Source organism: Pteropus medius, unplaced genomic scaffold (genome assembly GCF_902729225.1).
Source record: "Pteropus medius unplaced genomic scaffold, Ma_sr-lr_union100, whole genome shotgun sequence".
Lineage (NCBI taxonomy): Eukaryota > Metazoa > Chordata > Mammalia > Chiroptera > Pteropodidae > Pteropus > Pteropus medius.
This window is the reverse complement of record NW_024349800.1, coordinates 53,531,265-53,545,551: the sequence shown is the minus strand read 5'-3', so window position 1 is coordinate 53,545,551 and position 14,287 is coordinate 53,531,265. Positions and strand designations below refer to the sequence as shown.

Here is a 14,287-nt window from a genome sequence, read left to right as displayed (position 1 = left end):
TGTCTGAATACTCAAATCTCAAATAGAGTTAAATATATATATATATATATACACATATATATATATATATATATATTTATTCCATGTACTGAAAAGCAGAGCCAAGAAAAGAGAAAAATAGCAAAAATCAAAACAGAACAAACCCACCCAGAAAGCAAAAATAGCAAAAATCAAAACAGAACAAACCCACCCAGAAAACAGGATGACAGGAATAAACAGAGATGTAGTTTTGGAAGTAAACATAAAACTTTAAACACTTCTGTTAAAGAAAAAAAGCTCTCAATTTAGATCAACAAAATAGGACTTACTAGATGTTGACAGCAGCTAGGTCATACCCGACTTTTCGTTCATCTAATTTTAGTTAAAGACTCCAAAGTGTCCAATTTGAGATGAAAACTCACAGCAACATGCTGACCTACGGGAAGAGAGCCCCATGTTCCAGTCCCAGTACTAAGCCTGCTAGCACGATGTTTGATGAGAGATCCCGGAAACAAGCCTGAACTGAGCGCACCCGTCTCTCTGGGCCAGAACTTGGTTGCCAAAATCAACCTCCCAAACATGTACCAAGCTGAACTTCTCAGAAGCTCGACTACCTATGTGTTTCCCACATCCACAGTCTGGGCACATTTTCGTGTTCTCGTATCAGAGAGTGGCACTGTGATCAATCTGGTTTTTATAACTAATTCTTGCCACCTGCCCTTTCCTTACACTCCCTATCCAATCTGCTACTGTCTCTGATCATTTTAACTCTGAAATATCTCTTACGTTTGACTGCTTCTCTCTGTCTCCGTCACTATTACCGTAGTCCATCACCCAGTGCGGACGCCATTACACATAGGATGCTCAGGGTAAGTCTCTGAGAAAGTGACATTTGAATAGAATGACCCAGTGGCCCTGTCGAGATGTGGGGACTGATCCTCCCAGGTGGAATGATAAGAAGCAAGACCCTAGGGGGAAGTAAGCCTGCTGTGTGAAGGAACGGCAAGATGATATTTGGACAGAACTGAGTGAGGCAGGGGCTGAATCATGCAGGTCATGGTAAGGAATATGAGTTTTTGTTTTTCTGAGTGTATGTGTTTTTGACTAGGGAGTAAATTATATGATCGATATTTTTAACATTTATATTTTAAACGATAACACTGGGTCTTTTGTGAAAAAAAGACTGTGACGGGGCAAGTGGGAGGCAGGGAGACCATGCCGAAGTCTTCCGGGTGATGTGGGTGGCTTGGGTCTGGAGTGCAGTGCAAGTAATGAGAACAGGACCGACCTATTTTCAAAGGAGAGCCAGGAAAGTCGAACTGAATGTAGAATGTGGAGGAAAGAGGATTTATTATTGAATGAAAGAGAATCAATACTGAATTGGTTGAGCCATTTACTAAGTGTAAGACTTAGGAAAGGAGTTAGCTGTAGAAATAGAAAGAATTAAATGGTATTTTTGACGGTTTTTGTCTTTTTGAGACAGGGTGATACTAATACTATAACTTGTACAAAACAACTTTCATAGAAAAGGTCTTTTAAAATATCTTAGTCCTCTTCTGTACTTTATTAAGTAGAGTCTAATGGAGAAACTGAGTATTTCTAGTCTGCCTGATGCTACTGGGGGTTATTATTGTCGTTATTCTGAATATCACTACACAAATAGAACATAAAACAGTGCCTGGCCCAGATATTTTCAAATAGAACAATCTGTATGATATACTCTCCGCTTGCTATGGGTGAATTTTATAGAATTTTGATCCACTTTTTTATTATTTTATATTTTTGACAATTTCTGAAGTGTAATAATTATATTGTTTTTATTCAGAAATAATACGTGAATACATTTATACTGTTTAAGATCCAGGCACTACTTCAATATTCAGAATTAAGAGATGACTGTGCCCTCTAAGACTCCACTTTAGGTATCCATTGCAAGAAGTACAAAAATTAAAATTTAACCTTACATTGTTCTGTTTTTTTCTATGCCTTTAAATATGTCTATCATATTGTCATCTTAAAGTTTTCTTTGTATTTATATATCTATACGTATACACATAGCCAACTATATATCTTTTCAAAATGAGGTCACGTCATATGCTTTATTATATAATTTGCATGTTTTCACATAATGATATGTCTTGGACATACTTTCATGTTAGAGCATATAGTTATACTTCATTACTAAATACATAAAAATTAAGATGAACAAAATATGCCTCACATCTCACAGAATGAATGAAATGCCACTTATGTAACTATTTCCATTATTGATTTACAGTTGTTTCCTATTATTTACTATTACAAGTAGTGCTGCAAAGAACCTTCTGAATTATATAATATTGTACATGTGTGAGTTTTTTTGTAGTTTTCTAGAAGTAGTATTGTTAGATCAAAAAGTATGTACATTTTAAGTCATTATAGGTACTGAAAAATAGCCCTTCAAAAAGATTTACCAATGTGAAGTCCCATCAATACATAAAAATGTACATGAGAATGTTTCTCCAAAACTGGTCACTATAGATTACTTTATTACTTTAAGTGGGTTTATTTTGGAAGGGGCGCGACAGTAGGTCTGCGAGGGAGAAGTTTAGATTTTCATAAGCCTCACCAGAGTCTCCAAATTCGTTCTTTAATGTGAATATAGAGTCTTCTTCTTATATAAAGTTCTTGGTAAATATTGTTTTCAAGCTCTCTCTTTCTAACCAGATTGGTGCTTAGAATGCCTTTAAAACCCAATAGTTATTTAAAAGACAGTGTAAAACTTTCTAAGTTATTGAGTCTTTAGATAGTTTAATTTATGTTTAATTTCTGTTTTTGCTATAGTTTAGTTAGAGAATATGGTTGCAATTTATTGAGCTCTTTCTTAAAGCCACATTGGTATATGTTTCATGTGCATTTGCAGAAATGTCTGTTTTCTTTCTATTTGCAGAGTATGTGGTTTACTTCGCATGGTAGGACTTTATTTGCAAGGCTATTGTTTTACTTAATTCTCTATATCCTTATTTACTTTTATCTATCTATTCGTTTTGCCCAATACAGAGAGATGGCATTAAATTCTCCAATAGCAGTTATGGATTTTTCAATTTTTTCTTGTATTTTGAGATTTGCTTTAAATATTTCAGAGTTCTGTAGCCATGAGAAAATATTTTAAAATATTATAGCCTTTTGGGTGGATCGATTAATATGTTTCACTTTGTCTATTTTGTAGCTTTTTTTTTCTTTTCTTTTCCTTTTTGCCCACTTAATCTTATTTTAACTCTATCATAACATCTCCCCGCCCTTATTCTTTGCTTGGCATTTCTTTCTCTAAACTGTCACTTTAGATATCGAATTGTCTATCTATGATCTTTTTTTAAAATCCTACTTGGCCTATGAATCAGAAGATTGTATCTTTCTTTTTTCAGTTATTTGTTGATGTTTATTTAATTCTATTCCCTGTTCTATCTAGCGGGAATTTCTGGGTCTCTTCTCCATGGTTTCTTAATTCTACTGCCAGACTTTTCATCAGCTTTCCCTTTAATGCAGACTTGGAGATTCCGGGAGGATCCCTTGGCTCTCTCTTCCTGGGAACTCATTTTCTTTATGTCTTTGCACATTCTGCCTCTTAGCCTGAGCACGACCACTCTGGTTGTGGCGTCAGATCCAGCCCACCCCAACATACATTCATCTGAGTGCCAGAAATTGTCAAAACTCAGCCAATGAATAATGCTTTGAATTAGAATTTTGTTCACTTCACGAACAGCAGATTACCATTACAAAGTTCCCAGCTGTTTAGTTGTTTTGCGTTGTCTTACGTGCTTGACTAAGAACACGCAAAGTTGCGCAATCTAAGGCAGTGGTGCCAAATGGTCATTATAATAAAAACCTTGTTTGAAAATGTGATGCTATTTATATTATTGCCATAGATTTATTTTGTCCTTTTAAAATTGACCCAACTTTTAAACTAAAGATAAACTTCCCTAATCTTTGAGCCAAATGTTTTGTTTGTGAGCATTTCCTACATCTACAGTTTCTAGTATCTACGAGAGTTGATGGAGAAGTAATCAGCCAAACTACAGTGTACAAGGACAAGGAAAACACATTGTTATATAACAATGACTAATATTAACTATTGAAGCCATTACTTCCATTTTAATGGAATTTGATGCCATTTTAGTATAAAGGTGTGTCAACTTGGAGGCTCAGGAATACATACTTTTTCATTGTTGAAACAAAAACCATTTCTAAAAGTCTTTTTAAACATAAAATAATTACTCCCATCAGATGGGAAAGATGCCTTCTCTTTGCTCTACCGATTTCTTTGGGCATTAGAGCCACTAGTGAAGTATGGCGTTACTGTTTGTCACGTGCTTGGCACACTCGGTTGTTTCTTCACCTATGTTCTCACTTTGCCATTGAATTAGCGATAACATTTGTTCAACCTGGTCCACCTTCAGTAATTCCATGGGAAGGAAGGACTTGCCAGAAGTTACCCAGGTCCTGGGTGTGCTGACATCTCCCTGGGGATTAGCGGGTTAGAAGCTACCAAGGGCAATGTCCCTCTCCTGCAGCACATGCTTTACCTTGATGAAGGTGAAAAATCCCTCTGCTTCTCTCTGTCTGCCTCAGTCAAACTAGAAGAGCTGATTGGCTTAGCCATTCTGTAGAGTTCTCCAAATCATGCTTAATCATGGGACCTGGTGAAGGCCCCAGCTCTTTCTACTCCTCCTTGATTCTCGTAAGTCTGAGTCTGAATATTCCTAGAACTGCCCTGGCTCTGTAGCCTCATCTGTATGTTTTAGTTATATTTTCCTCCAGGTTTGCTTTTACATAGATTTAATTCTGTTTGTTAATCTGTCTCTTAAGAAGTCCTGAAACTTCTAGTTTATTAATAGCACTCGGACAGTCATTTATTTTAGAATACAGTTCTCATTCTTTCACGTGATTTGTGTGTAGTTGGGTAGGGTAGATTTAAATGCTTAGAAATTATCTAGGCCCACCTGTTCCACACAAATATGTTTTATAATTCAAAATATGTCCTTATCAGATGGTTATAATAAAAATAATTATAATTTCTATTCTATCTTTCAAAAAAAAAAAGTTGAGCAAAATCGAACTGAACCACTGCCTGCTCCAGGGAGGAACCTGACTCTCTGTGGAGAGCTGATGAATATTTGATTCTTATGATGAAGATTTAAAAACGGCTTTTTATTAATAACTAATTAATGACTGCTCTGGCACTGTCATCTTGAACAAGTAGAGAGCAGTGAGAAACTAACCTGAGTGAATACGAATAGGCAAGAATACTTACTGATGACAGATTTTATTTTTAGGCTTTCTGTGTGCCTCCCAGCACTACAAATTACAGCCACTGTGAGGCGATCTGTAAACGACTTGCTGTGCCCGCTTTTTCTGGGAGCACTTTGAGAAAAGGCGGCATCATTGATGGTGTGAAAGTTCTCCATAATTGCTCCAACAGCAGCTCAGAAGTACAGGGATTTTCCTTCTTCTCTAAAGTGTCTCTTGGAGTCAGGAAAAACTTAATGCTTGATATTCTGCATGTCCTGCGGGATGCTTTATTCCAGACATTATTTGTAAATTTTATCATGATTGTCAGGCAGAACTTCCATGGGAAATGTCTTATTTTGCTTTCCCAGCGTGTGTATTGTTGTCTACTTCAATTAACCAGAATTTAAGGAAACTGATGTTAGAGTTCAGTGATTTGACTTTTGTTTTTAGCTACATTTCCATCCTAAGATGAAGGGCAAGTCTCAGCAAAATTCTATGGTTTAGTTCTACAGAATACAACACCCACCCCTCCCCCCACCCTGCCACACACATATTGAAACAACAGATAGAACATGTCAGTTAAACTTCTATGAAAACTTCTGTGGTTTTTGTGCCTTGAATAGCGAGAAATGATGCTCAAAATGATGACTTTCAGAATATGCAAGATAATCAACTGATCAAAAAAGAAAGATTAAGTATCATTCGTTAGAGTCTCCTTACCCAGCAGGAATGTGGATAATGAGAGTTGTAACTATGGGAGCCTTTGGCTGGCAGGAGCTCTGGTCTTAGAAACATTACTACAGGCAACTAGTGATCTGACAGGAAGCCCCCGGGACAGGTACCCTGACCTCTCTCTTCTCTGCCCTTCAGATTCCTGGTGATGTCTCACAATGGCTTAACCGACCAGAAGCTGGAGGGCAAAGGGGTCTTGGTGTTGCATTTTGCAGAATCACCATTTCAGGGGCTAGGGCAGAGTAGAGAATGGTGGAGAGAGGATATGATGTGTAAGCAGAGGATATCTATGGGAGGGGATGATAGTCTTTCCTCAGTGATGTTTGGACATCCTTCCAGCAGCCCCGAGTAGTGGGGTTGCTGGTGCTTGTCAATTTCACTTCTTCCCTGGAGGTGGCTGATCTCAACTTCTGGGGATTCACTGAACTTAGTTTGTGGGATACTTTGGTTCTCAGCTCTGGGCTGGAAGTGCAGAAAAATTCTCGGTTTCCAAACCATGTGATGATATCTGTTTCCTAGAATGGAAATCAAGTTTCTGAGTGGTTAGTAAATTCAAGCCAGGTTACAGTTAATATGTATAGTGGAGCTGGTATTAAAACCAAGGTCCATTGGGCTCCCATGTATCTGCCTTTTCAATGGTCTTAAAAGTCTATCTTTCTGTTTTATCTATATAATTTGATTTTTACCTTCCTCATCTTTCAGTCAGTCCCTTAAACTTTTTGAATAGAATCTCTCACTTCACATCCTCTTGCCTTTCTGCCATGTTCATCTGTGATACTTCACTCTTTTTCCAGTGTCCTCAGTTCTTTGACCACTTGAACCCAAGCGTGCGATAGAGTCCCAAGCTGAAGTCATTAAGCCACCTTTCCTCTGTGGCAGCAAGTCATATAGCCAAACTTAAGTGCTCTGTTCTACAACAGTGCATTCTATTTCCATGTGGACACGCACCGCAACTTCAAATGCCTTCCCCGCTCCGTCCGTCCCCCGCCATTTCTACTTTAGATTTTTTTGCATCCTCCAGGGCCAAACTTTTACTGATTTCCTTAAGAAATCAACATAATTTATGCTTCTCTCCCTTACAATAGATGACTTTGCTTCCTATCACACTGAGAAAATAATGATCATCGGGCATGAAATTTCTTGACTAGTTTCATTCTACCTAAAAATCGTCAATATATTCATCTGTCCTTGTCTTCTATTCTATGGATTCCATTCAATGAAACTCAATAGACCTTTATTTGAGCACCTACTGTGAACCAATCAATATGCTGAGTGCTTGGGTATAAAGATCGAGGACGTAGGAAATGGTGGTTACTGTCTCCAGCTGATTCGTATGGGGTGGAGGAAAGGAAAGAGGGAAGACATATCGAGACAGATCCAGGCAAAGAAAAACACAATCTACTAAGTGCTGTTACTGGCACATGGGAAGGTACTATTGATCACAGAGAAAAAGCAGCTACGCTCAGCTGGGGGAGGTAAGGGAGGATTTACAGGGGAGGCAGTGCTTTTCTCGTCACCCATGACATCCCTGTCGGCTTGTTCCAATTCCTTCCCTACTCCTCTTACAGAAATTGTTTCCATTTCACTTGGCGCTCGTGATCCCTCTTTCGATTTCTATAAAATAAAGACCACACTCTTTGGCCTCCTTGAAGGAGTGCTTGTCGCCTTGCTGCCTCTTCACCTTCCACCTGACTCCTCGCCATTTCCTTCTTGCTCTCCAGACCCCCACCGTCCTACAGACTCACAGCCTCCAGACTTCCTCACTGTCCTCATGCGGTTCTTTGCATAGAATTCTTTCTTCCCAGTTTCTCTGCCTGGCCCACCTCTCTTCTTCTCTAGTGCTCACAAAAATGGCTCTGAGATTTCTCTGATTTCCCACGCCTGGACAGAGTTCCTCCCTCCCCTGCCCATGCTGTTTTTGTACTTCATTTACATCTCTATTGTGATATCTGTGACTCTGAAAAATGGTTGCTTACATGTTTTTCTCCTTAATTTGAGCCCATAACTCATGCATCTCTACACATTGGTACATTGTGAGTGCTCAGTAAATGTGTATCCGACACTGAAACACACACACGCGGCACACACACACACACACACACACACACACACACGCATGCATGCATTTTGAATAAAGTCCTGACTCCATTATTGGTGGAAAGATGTTCAGAAGAATTGTGAATTTTTTGGCTCTCAATCTTCTCTGTTGTGAGTGGGCGTTATAATGCCTTGCCAGCTTTATATAACTGTTATGGGAAAATCTAAGTGAAATTGCTTTAAAAAAGGTAATCCAAAATAAATGAACATTCTCTTAAGAGATGATGTCTATAGTAAAAAAGAAACCTTAGTGAACCCACAAATCAAGCCTCATTAATTTTATGAAACGTTATCCCTTTTACTTATTTAAAAGCGACATGGAAATGTTGCCTGAGCTACACCGTCACAATTGCAAAAAACAAAAATATAAGAACAAAACACCATAAGAGAAACTCAGACACATATGCTCATGGATAATATTGTTTCGAATAAGAGCATGGCATTTTGGTTAGTGAAAATAGGAAGGCCTTGGGAATGAAAAGGTAGCATAACTCTAAATCTTTTCATTCATTCCCTTCTCAAACATAAAGCTGCCCAACCGTGTCTCATGTATTGGACAAGGCATTTGAAAAGCAAAAGTATGCTGGGTCACCAGTTGGAAAATTTAACTTATTCATCAACCAAAAATGTATTAGTGATGATAATCACATGAATACATGTGCATGTAGAATGCATTTTATATGTAACATACCTACCTACATCCACACAAAGATATGTCTGCACAAATGTCCAATGTTATTTATTTGCCAAATATAAATAGAAGAGTGGTTAGAAGCAAGGGCTCTGGAGTGAGACCTACCCTAAGTCTTGACCTGCTTTTCTGAGCTCTGTAACCATCCTGGGCATTAGTTTCCTCATTCAGGAAATGGACATAGTATTATGTGATGAACTTGTTGTAAGGATTAGAGGAATAATGGGAAACATTTCGCTTTGTGCTTGAATTTTGCTAGAGATTATTCAGGAGCTCTGGGTCAAAACTAACCTAAAAACCTCACACATCAGACTCAGGCTTAGACAGCTGGCACTACCCAGTTCTTTTGCCCACAGAGTCAGAATCACAATCAATTCATGGCCTATGTGACTTAAATCAAATACGAATTTTTGATAATGAACAAATATTCATATTTGTTCATTACTGTGCTTTCCATATAAATCCCATTTGCAGGAATTTGTCAAAGACCAAATTTACATCCCATGTAATTCGACTGGGAAATTTGGGATGAGCAAAATTTAGAATTTACTGATTTCAGGTGTGTGTGTGTGTGACCCTGTCCCTTAAGGCTAACTTGTGGGAAGTGCTTCCTGCCTGTCCTAGAACTCTAGCCACCTCCTGGGGAAGGAGGGTTGAGCCCCAAGTGTATTCGAAACTCTTGCTTGGTGTGCTTCGTTAATCTTCTCCTGGCGTTCCATGCTTCTATATGCTGAGCTTAACTTACTGTGACTGGAGTTGATGGAAACTGAAGAGCAGAGGCAATTTACATCTTGTAAATCATGGAACGCTGGAAACCCACCCATGGCACATCTGGAGAGACCTGCATTATTTAGTGCCTCTGCCCCTCCCTGCTGTCTCTAAAGTTGTAAAGCATGCAGAGCAGCTGTCTCTCAAACTTGCACCTGATTATGCACTGTCTTATTTTATTCTCTAATTGTAGCATGAGAGTCACCCTTTTCTCCCTGCAGACTATAAACCTACCCCGGACAGGCCCTGGGTCTAACAGTTCTTTCCCTGGCTGCTGACAGCACTAAGCTTACTGCCATCAGCAACAAGATTGACATTTGGCTGTTTAATCAGCCAGAGTCAATATGTAATAAGGACATAAGTAAAAAATTTAATATGTGTTAGTTACAAGGACTTTTCTGCTAATTTTGCCACGAGAAATGCCTGTGTCCTTAATCAGGGATCTCTCCCGCTGTTTTAAAAGCAGATGCTGGGGCAAGGACTTGAGTGCAGGTACCTTATTTAGGAGATGATCTCAGGAAACAGCAATGAGGGAGGGGCAAAGGTGATGGGGAAGAGTGAACCACCAATAAAGGGTGCATTAATGAGCGGGTTACCACTGAGGGCTCAGTCTCTCAGGGGATCCTCTGAACAATGCCGTAGGATGTAGTTCAGTATTGTCTCGCCGGGAGCAGGGGTGCTGAGGTGCACATCCATTGATTCCCATTGGCTAAGGATTGACGCAGGAGAAGTGCATTCCCTAGCACTCCAGGCAGCACGACACCCGCTGCAGAGAGAGCCCTCAGAGAACCTGCCTGGGCTTGGAGTAGGCGGCTTTTTGAATGCGCTCTGGGCACCAATACCTGCACTGGCTGGAGCCGGGCAGGGGGATATCCACATGTCTGTCTCTGTTAGGAGCGCTGAAGATCAGATACCAGGTCCCAACCAAGCACAAAAATTCAGAGGGGCTGGTAGTCTGACAGCCTTGGAGTTTGCCCCTGCTTGTGGTATATCTTACTGTGTGATCTTGGACACAGAACTTGTCACTCTTAAGCTTCATTTTCCTCACCTGTAAAATTATGATGATTATATTGCAGGGATGTTATTAGCATTCGATGAGATAGTGAATGGGAAATGCCTATTGTGTGACTGGTATGTAGGTGTTCCCAAAATACCTATCATCATCATCATCATCATCATCATCATCATCATCATCATCATCGTTTTACAGCATTATGCCCTTTACGCAATGTATCTCAGAAAAAGATTTGTCGAATCAACTAATTTTATCAAATTCTAACCAGTAACTTTTGCTCATGATTTGAAGACATGGTAAAAGTTTGTAATGAAGTAGCTGAAACTCTCAGCAGCGACCAAAGTGCTGGGTAGGCATTTCAGACTTCCGGATGATCCTCATGTTCCCTCAGGACCATGTTGGAATTGCCAGCTCTGCTGTCCAGAGGCTACATCCCAATGAGGTTCTAAGATTGACTCAGTTTTCACTGTTTTGCTCATTTCCACATCTGAGGAACTTATGATAATGCCCGTGGTATAGTGAGCATTCAGAAGCTTTTGCTCAGCATGGGCAGATCACTTTCAGGTCTCTGAACTCGGTAGTCTCGTCCACATTATGGAAATAGTAGCACATGTCGTACAGACCTCGCTGCTTTTCTATAATGACCAGGCGAGCTGCTGGCTCCCTTGCGCCCTTTAGAAAAATCTCAGAGGCCAGATAGATGGGAAGCTCTGCAATTTTCGCTTCTGGTTATTTTCAGTGGAAAACGTGGCCCAGGAGAGAAAGTGTTAAGGAGAATGTCCTGAAGATACAGATGGTGCTTATAAAGAAAAAGTCTATTTTTCAATTTACAAAAATGATTAGCTGGGATCCCACTGAGTTCACTGCATGGGCTACTGCTAGTTTTAATTTGTGCCAATAGGACGGAGGGATAAACTTTAATGAGGATCTGTGTTCTCTCATCATGGGCAAAGTTAGATGAAGTGGCAGAGGGGGCAGGGGTGGTGAGAGATAATTGGAGGATTTGGACAATGGGGCTGCATCTTGGGGACAGATGAATGCTTTGCTGCCTTCACAGTCAGAGTCCTATCATCGTAGTTCCCACCTGAGTGAGGATGGGAATGGGAATGTCACAGTTACCCAAGGAGCAAGAAGTAGGGGGATTCCAGGCATAGTCCGTGAAGTCAGATGGCCTGGGTTTGCCACTGACCGTGTGAACTTTGTTCTTCCGTTACCTCATTTGCAATTTACAGCAGTTATATCTATGTCATAGTGTTGTGATATGAAGCATGATATTACCAGTAAAGAATTTAGAATAATGCCTTGCATATGTTAAATACTCAGTAAGTTTATTTATAAGTTCATGAAATTATTTTAGTTACAAATGCCCATCCATCTGGAGAAGTAGCACAGGACCCCTTGGCCCCAGAAAGTCACGCATTCCTTGTATGTCCCCCCATTCCTTGAATGTCCCCATCTCATGGGAAAGGGGAGTGAGGTATGTGTACTTTAATAAAAGCCCCCCTGAGTGATTTTGATATTATCTCCCTCCCTTAATATCTGTTGAGAACCACTCCACCTTCACATGGAGAAGTCTCTGATAAGTACATCGCTGGTGGCAATAGCAAAACATAGATTCAAACTGCCAAGGAGAATTTTCTGAAGAAATGATTTCAACTGAAGCAAGACTATTAGCCTTTTCCCCCTCAGCATTTCTCTTCATACATCTGTGAGACTCACACGGTGGCCCGATAGGCTAGAGAGCAGCCCATGTATGTTTCCTTTGTGATTTTTAGAAATAAATACCTGCAACATGAAAACAGTGCCCGTTGTTTTTCTAAGGGACTTGGAGACATCCGTTTTTGTTGCACTACACCAGAACTCAGATGCAGGAGCATGGCTGCTTTGATTGGTCAGCTCATGCCAGAATCTCAAGGCCATTTTGGGAAAGGGGCCAGAATTATGCAAGGGTTCTTCTGAAGCAAGTACATGTATTTTGAGGAGTATGTTGGGGGGGGGGGGAGGGTCTATACATTTCCTGTAAGCTTATGAAAAATTTGTGTATATGTGCATTTCATTTGGGAGAGATTCAATAACCTTGTAGGAGTCTGAGATCCTGGAAGTTTAAGGACCGATGACATAAAAGAACAAGTGAGTTGGTTTCCTGTTCCTTTCCTTCAACTGAGCATAGAGATTGGAAGATGAGATCCTGGTCAAGTGGAGAAGACAAACGTTTTAAACACATAATAGCAACATAAGTCAAATCAATGCTGTGCGGGCACTGAGTCCTTGGAAGATCAGGGAAGGAAGGCTCCAAGGCATTCGAGCAGAGCAGGAAGGGTTTATTGACAAGGAAGATTTCCAAAGTCACTCTACAGATGAAGCCGTGATGGTTCTCTGCCTCTGACATTATCACAGGACACCTGACAGATTCTCGATAGCCCAGTTACCTGTTTGCCTCAGCTCAAGGAAATGTCCGAGCCTCATTAGTCTACTGACCATTTTTTCACTTTTCAGGGTTCCAAGTCGTCCTCTAAGGACACTTCAGTTCATTTGTTCTGGGGACAGGAGTGAAAAGAAAATGTAAAACAATGCTCTGAAATGCATCCAGGAAATATATTGTCGTGCAAGCTAATTAGCTTTTGAAAAAGCAGTGCTCTAATCAAGATTTCCATATACTGTGCATGGCCTAATTATAGCAACAATAATACCGCAGATTTACAAAGAGCCTTTCAATACATATCTCTGCAATTATTTCAATTATTCACCAAATATCCTTAGGAAAAGAAAAGAGGTAGATGAAGAAGTGAGTTTTGCTGGGGCCAGTGTAGCTTGCGTTGTTTTCACAGTTGGAGCTAGAGTCTTGATCCTGTTGCATCCTAAGGGCCTAAAACCCTGGTTACTTAACTCATTAATGTTTACAAAAGAGAAAGAAAAAAAAATCCATGATAATACTAGGGATTATGCAAGTCTTGATTATGTTTTTTTGTTGCTGACTGAAAGATTCCAGGTAGAGTCCGGCTCATGCTTATCTCTCAATTATTTTCTGAGTGAATAAATCAATGAATGATTCAATCAACAAATCATATAGACCCAGACCTTGGCAGGTAAAGCCAATACAAACGTAGTGGTTTAAGAGTTGAAGCCATACGTGCCAGGTGTGAACCAGTCGAAAAATGATTGATATTCAAACTGGCTGACAAATGGTGGCTCAGAAAGGACTTCTTGGAATAGAAGAAGCTCAAACAAGACAGTTCCATGAGAAATGAGTGGAAAGTTGCTTAATCTATCTGTTTGAAGACACAAAGGGAAAAATATGAGCAGTGAGTATGAGAAAATGAAGGGAAATGGCCAAGCACATAATAGGCACTTAATGAATAATGCAGGGACTTAGAAAATATGTCTTTTCTGGATGACACCAATGTACTCGTTTTTGTATTTAAAGCGTGGAGTCTCAGTAGCTTCCAGGAGAGTTCAAGGACTCCTTAGTGAATGCGGTATTGCCTCCAGTTTGTATTTAGCAGGTTACGCAGTAATTTCTTTTATGTTCTCTATTTCAGCCATATTATGACTTACAGGTGACTTAGCTTTTTCAGTTGAACATGGCAGATAGGAATATAGGCTCTCAATTTCTGTTTTCAAAGTTCATGCTTGCAGATCTCTTGGTTTGGTACTATTAAGTCTTCCCCACACTCCCATTTTTTTTTTCCCCAGAGACACCATTTCATGGAGATAGGTGGCTGGCTGTGGGCAAAGTT

The 14,287-nt window shown here is 39.9% G+C and overlaps 1 protein-coding gene and 1 long non-coding RNA gene across 2 annotated transcripts in view; one reads left to right on the top strand and one right to left on the bottom strand.

Annotated features, from left to right (window-relative positions):
• Window positions 1-14,287, top strand: part of TDRD15 (tudor domain containing 15) — a 635,306-nt gene that overhangs the window by 459,286 nt on the left and 161,733 nt on the right. The gene's annotated exons all lie outside the window — the stretch shown is intronic.
• Window positions 11,813-14,287, bottom strand: part of LOC120621911 (uncharacterized) — a 35,302-nt gene continuing 32,827 nt past the window's right edge. The window contains exon 3 of the long non-coding RNA XR_005658339.1: window positions 11,813-13,087. This is a non-coding gene — a long non-coding RNA (uncharacterized LOC120621911). The remainder of the gene's footprint in view (window positions 13,088-14,287) is intronic.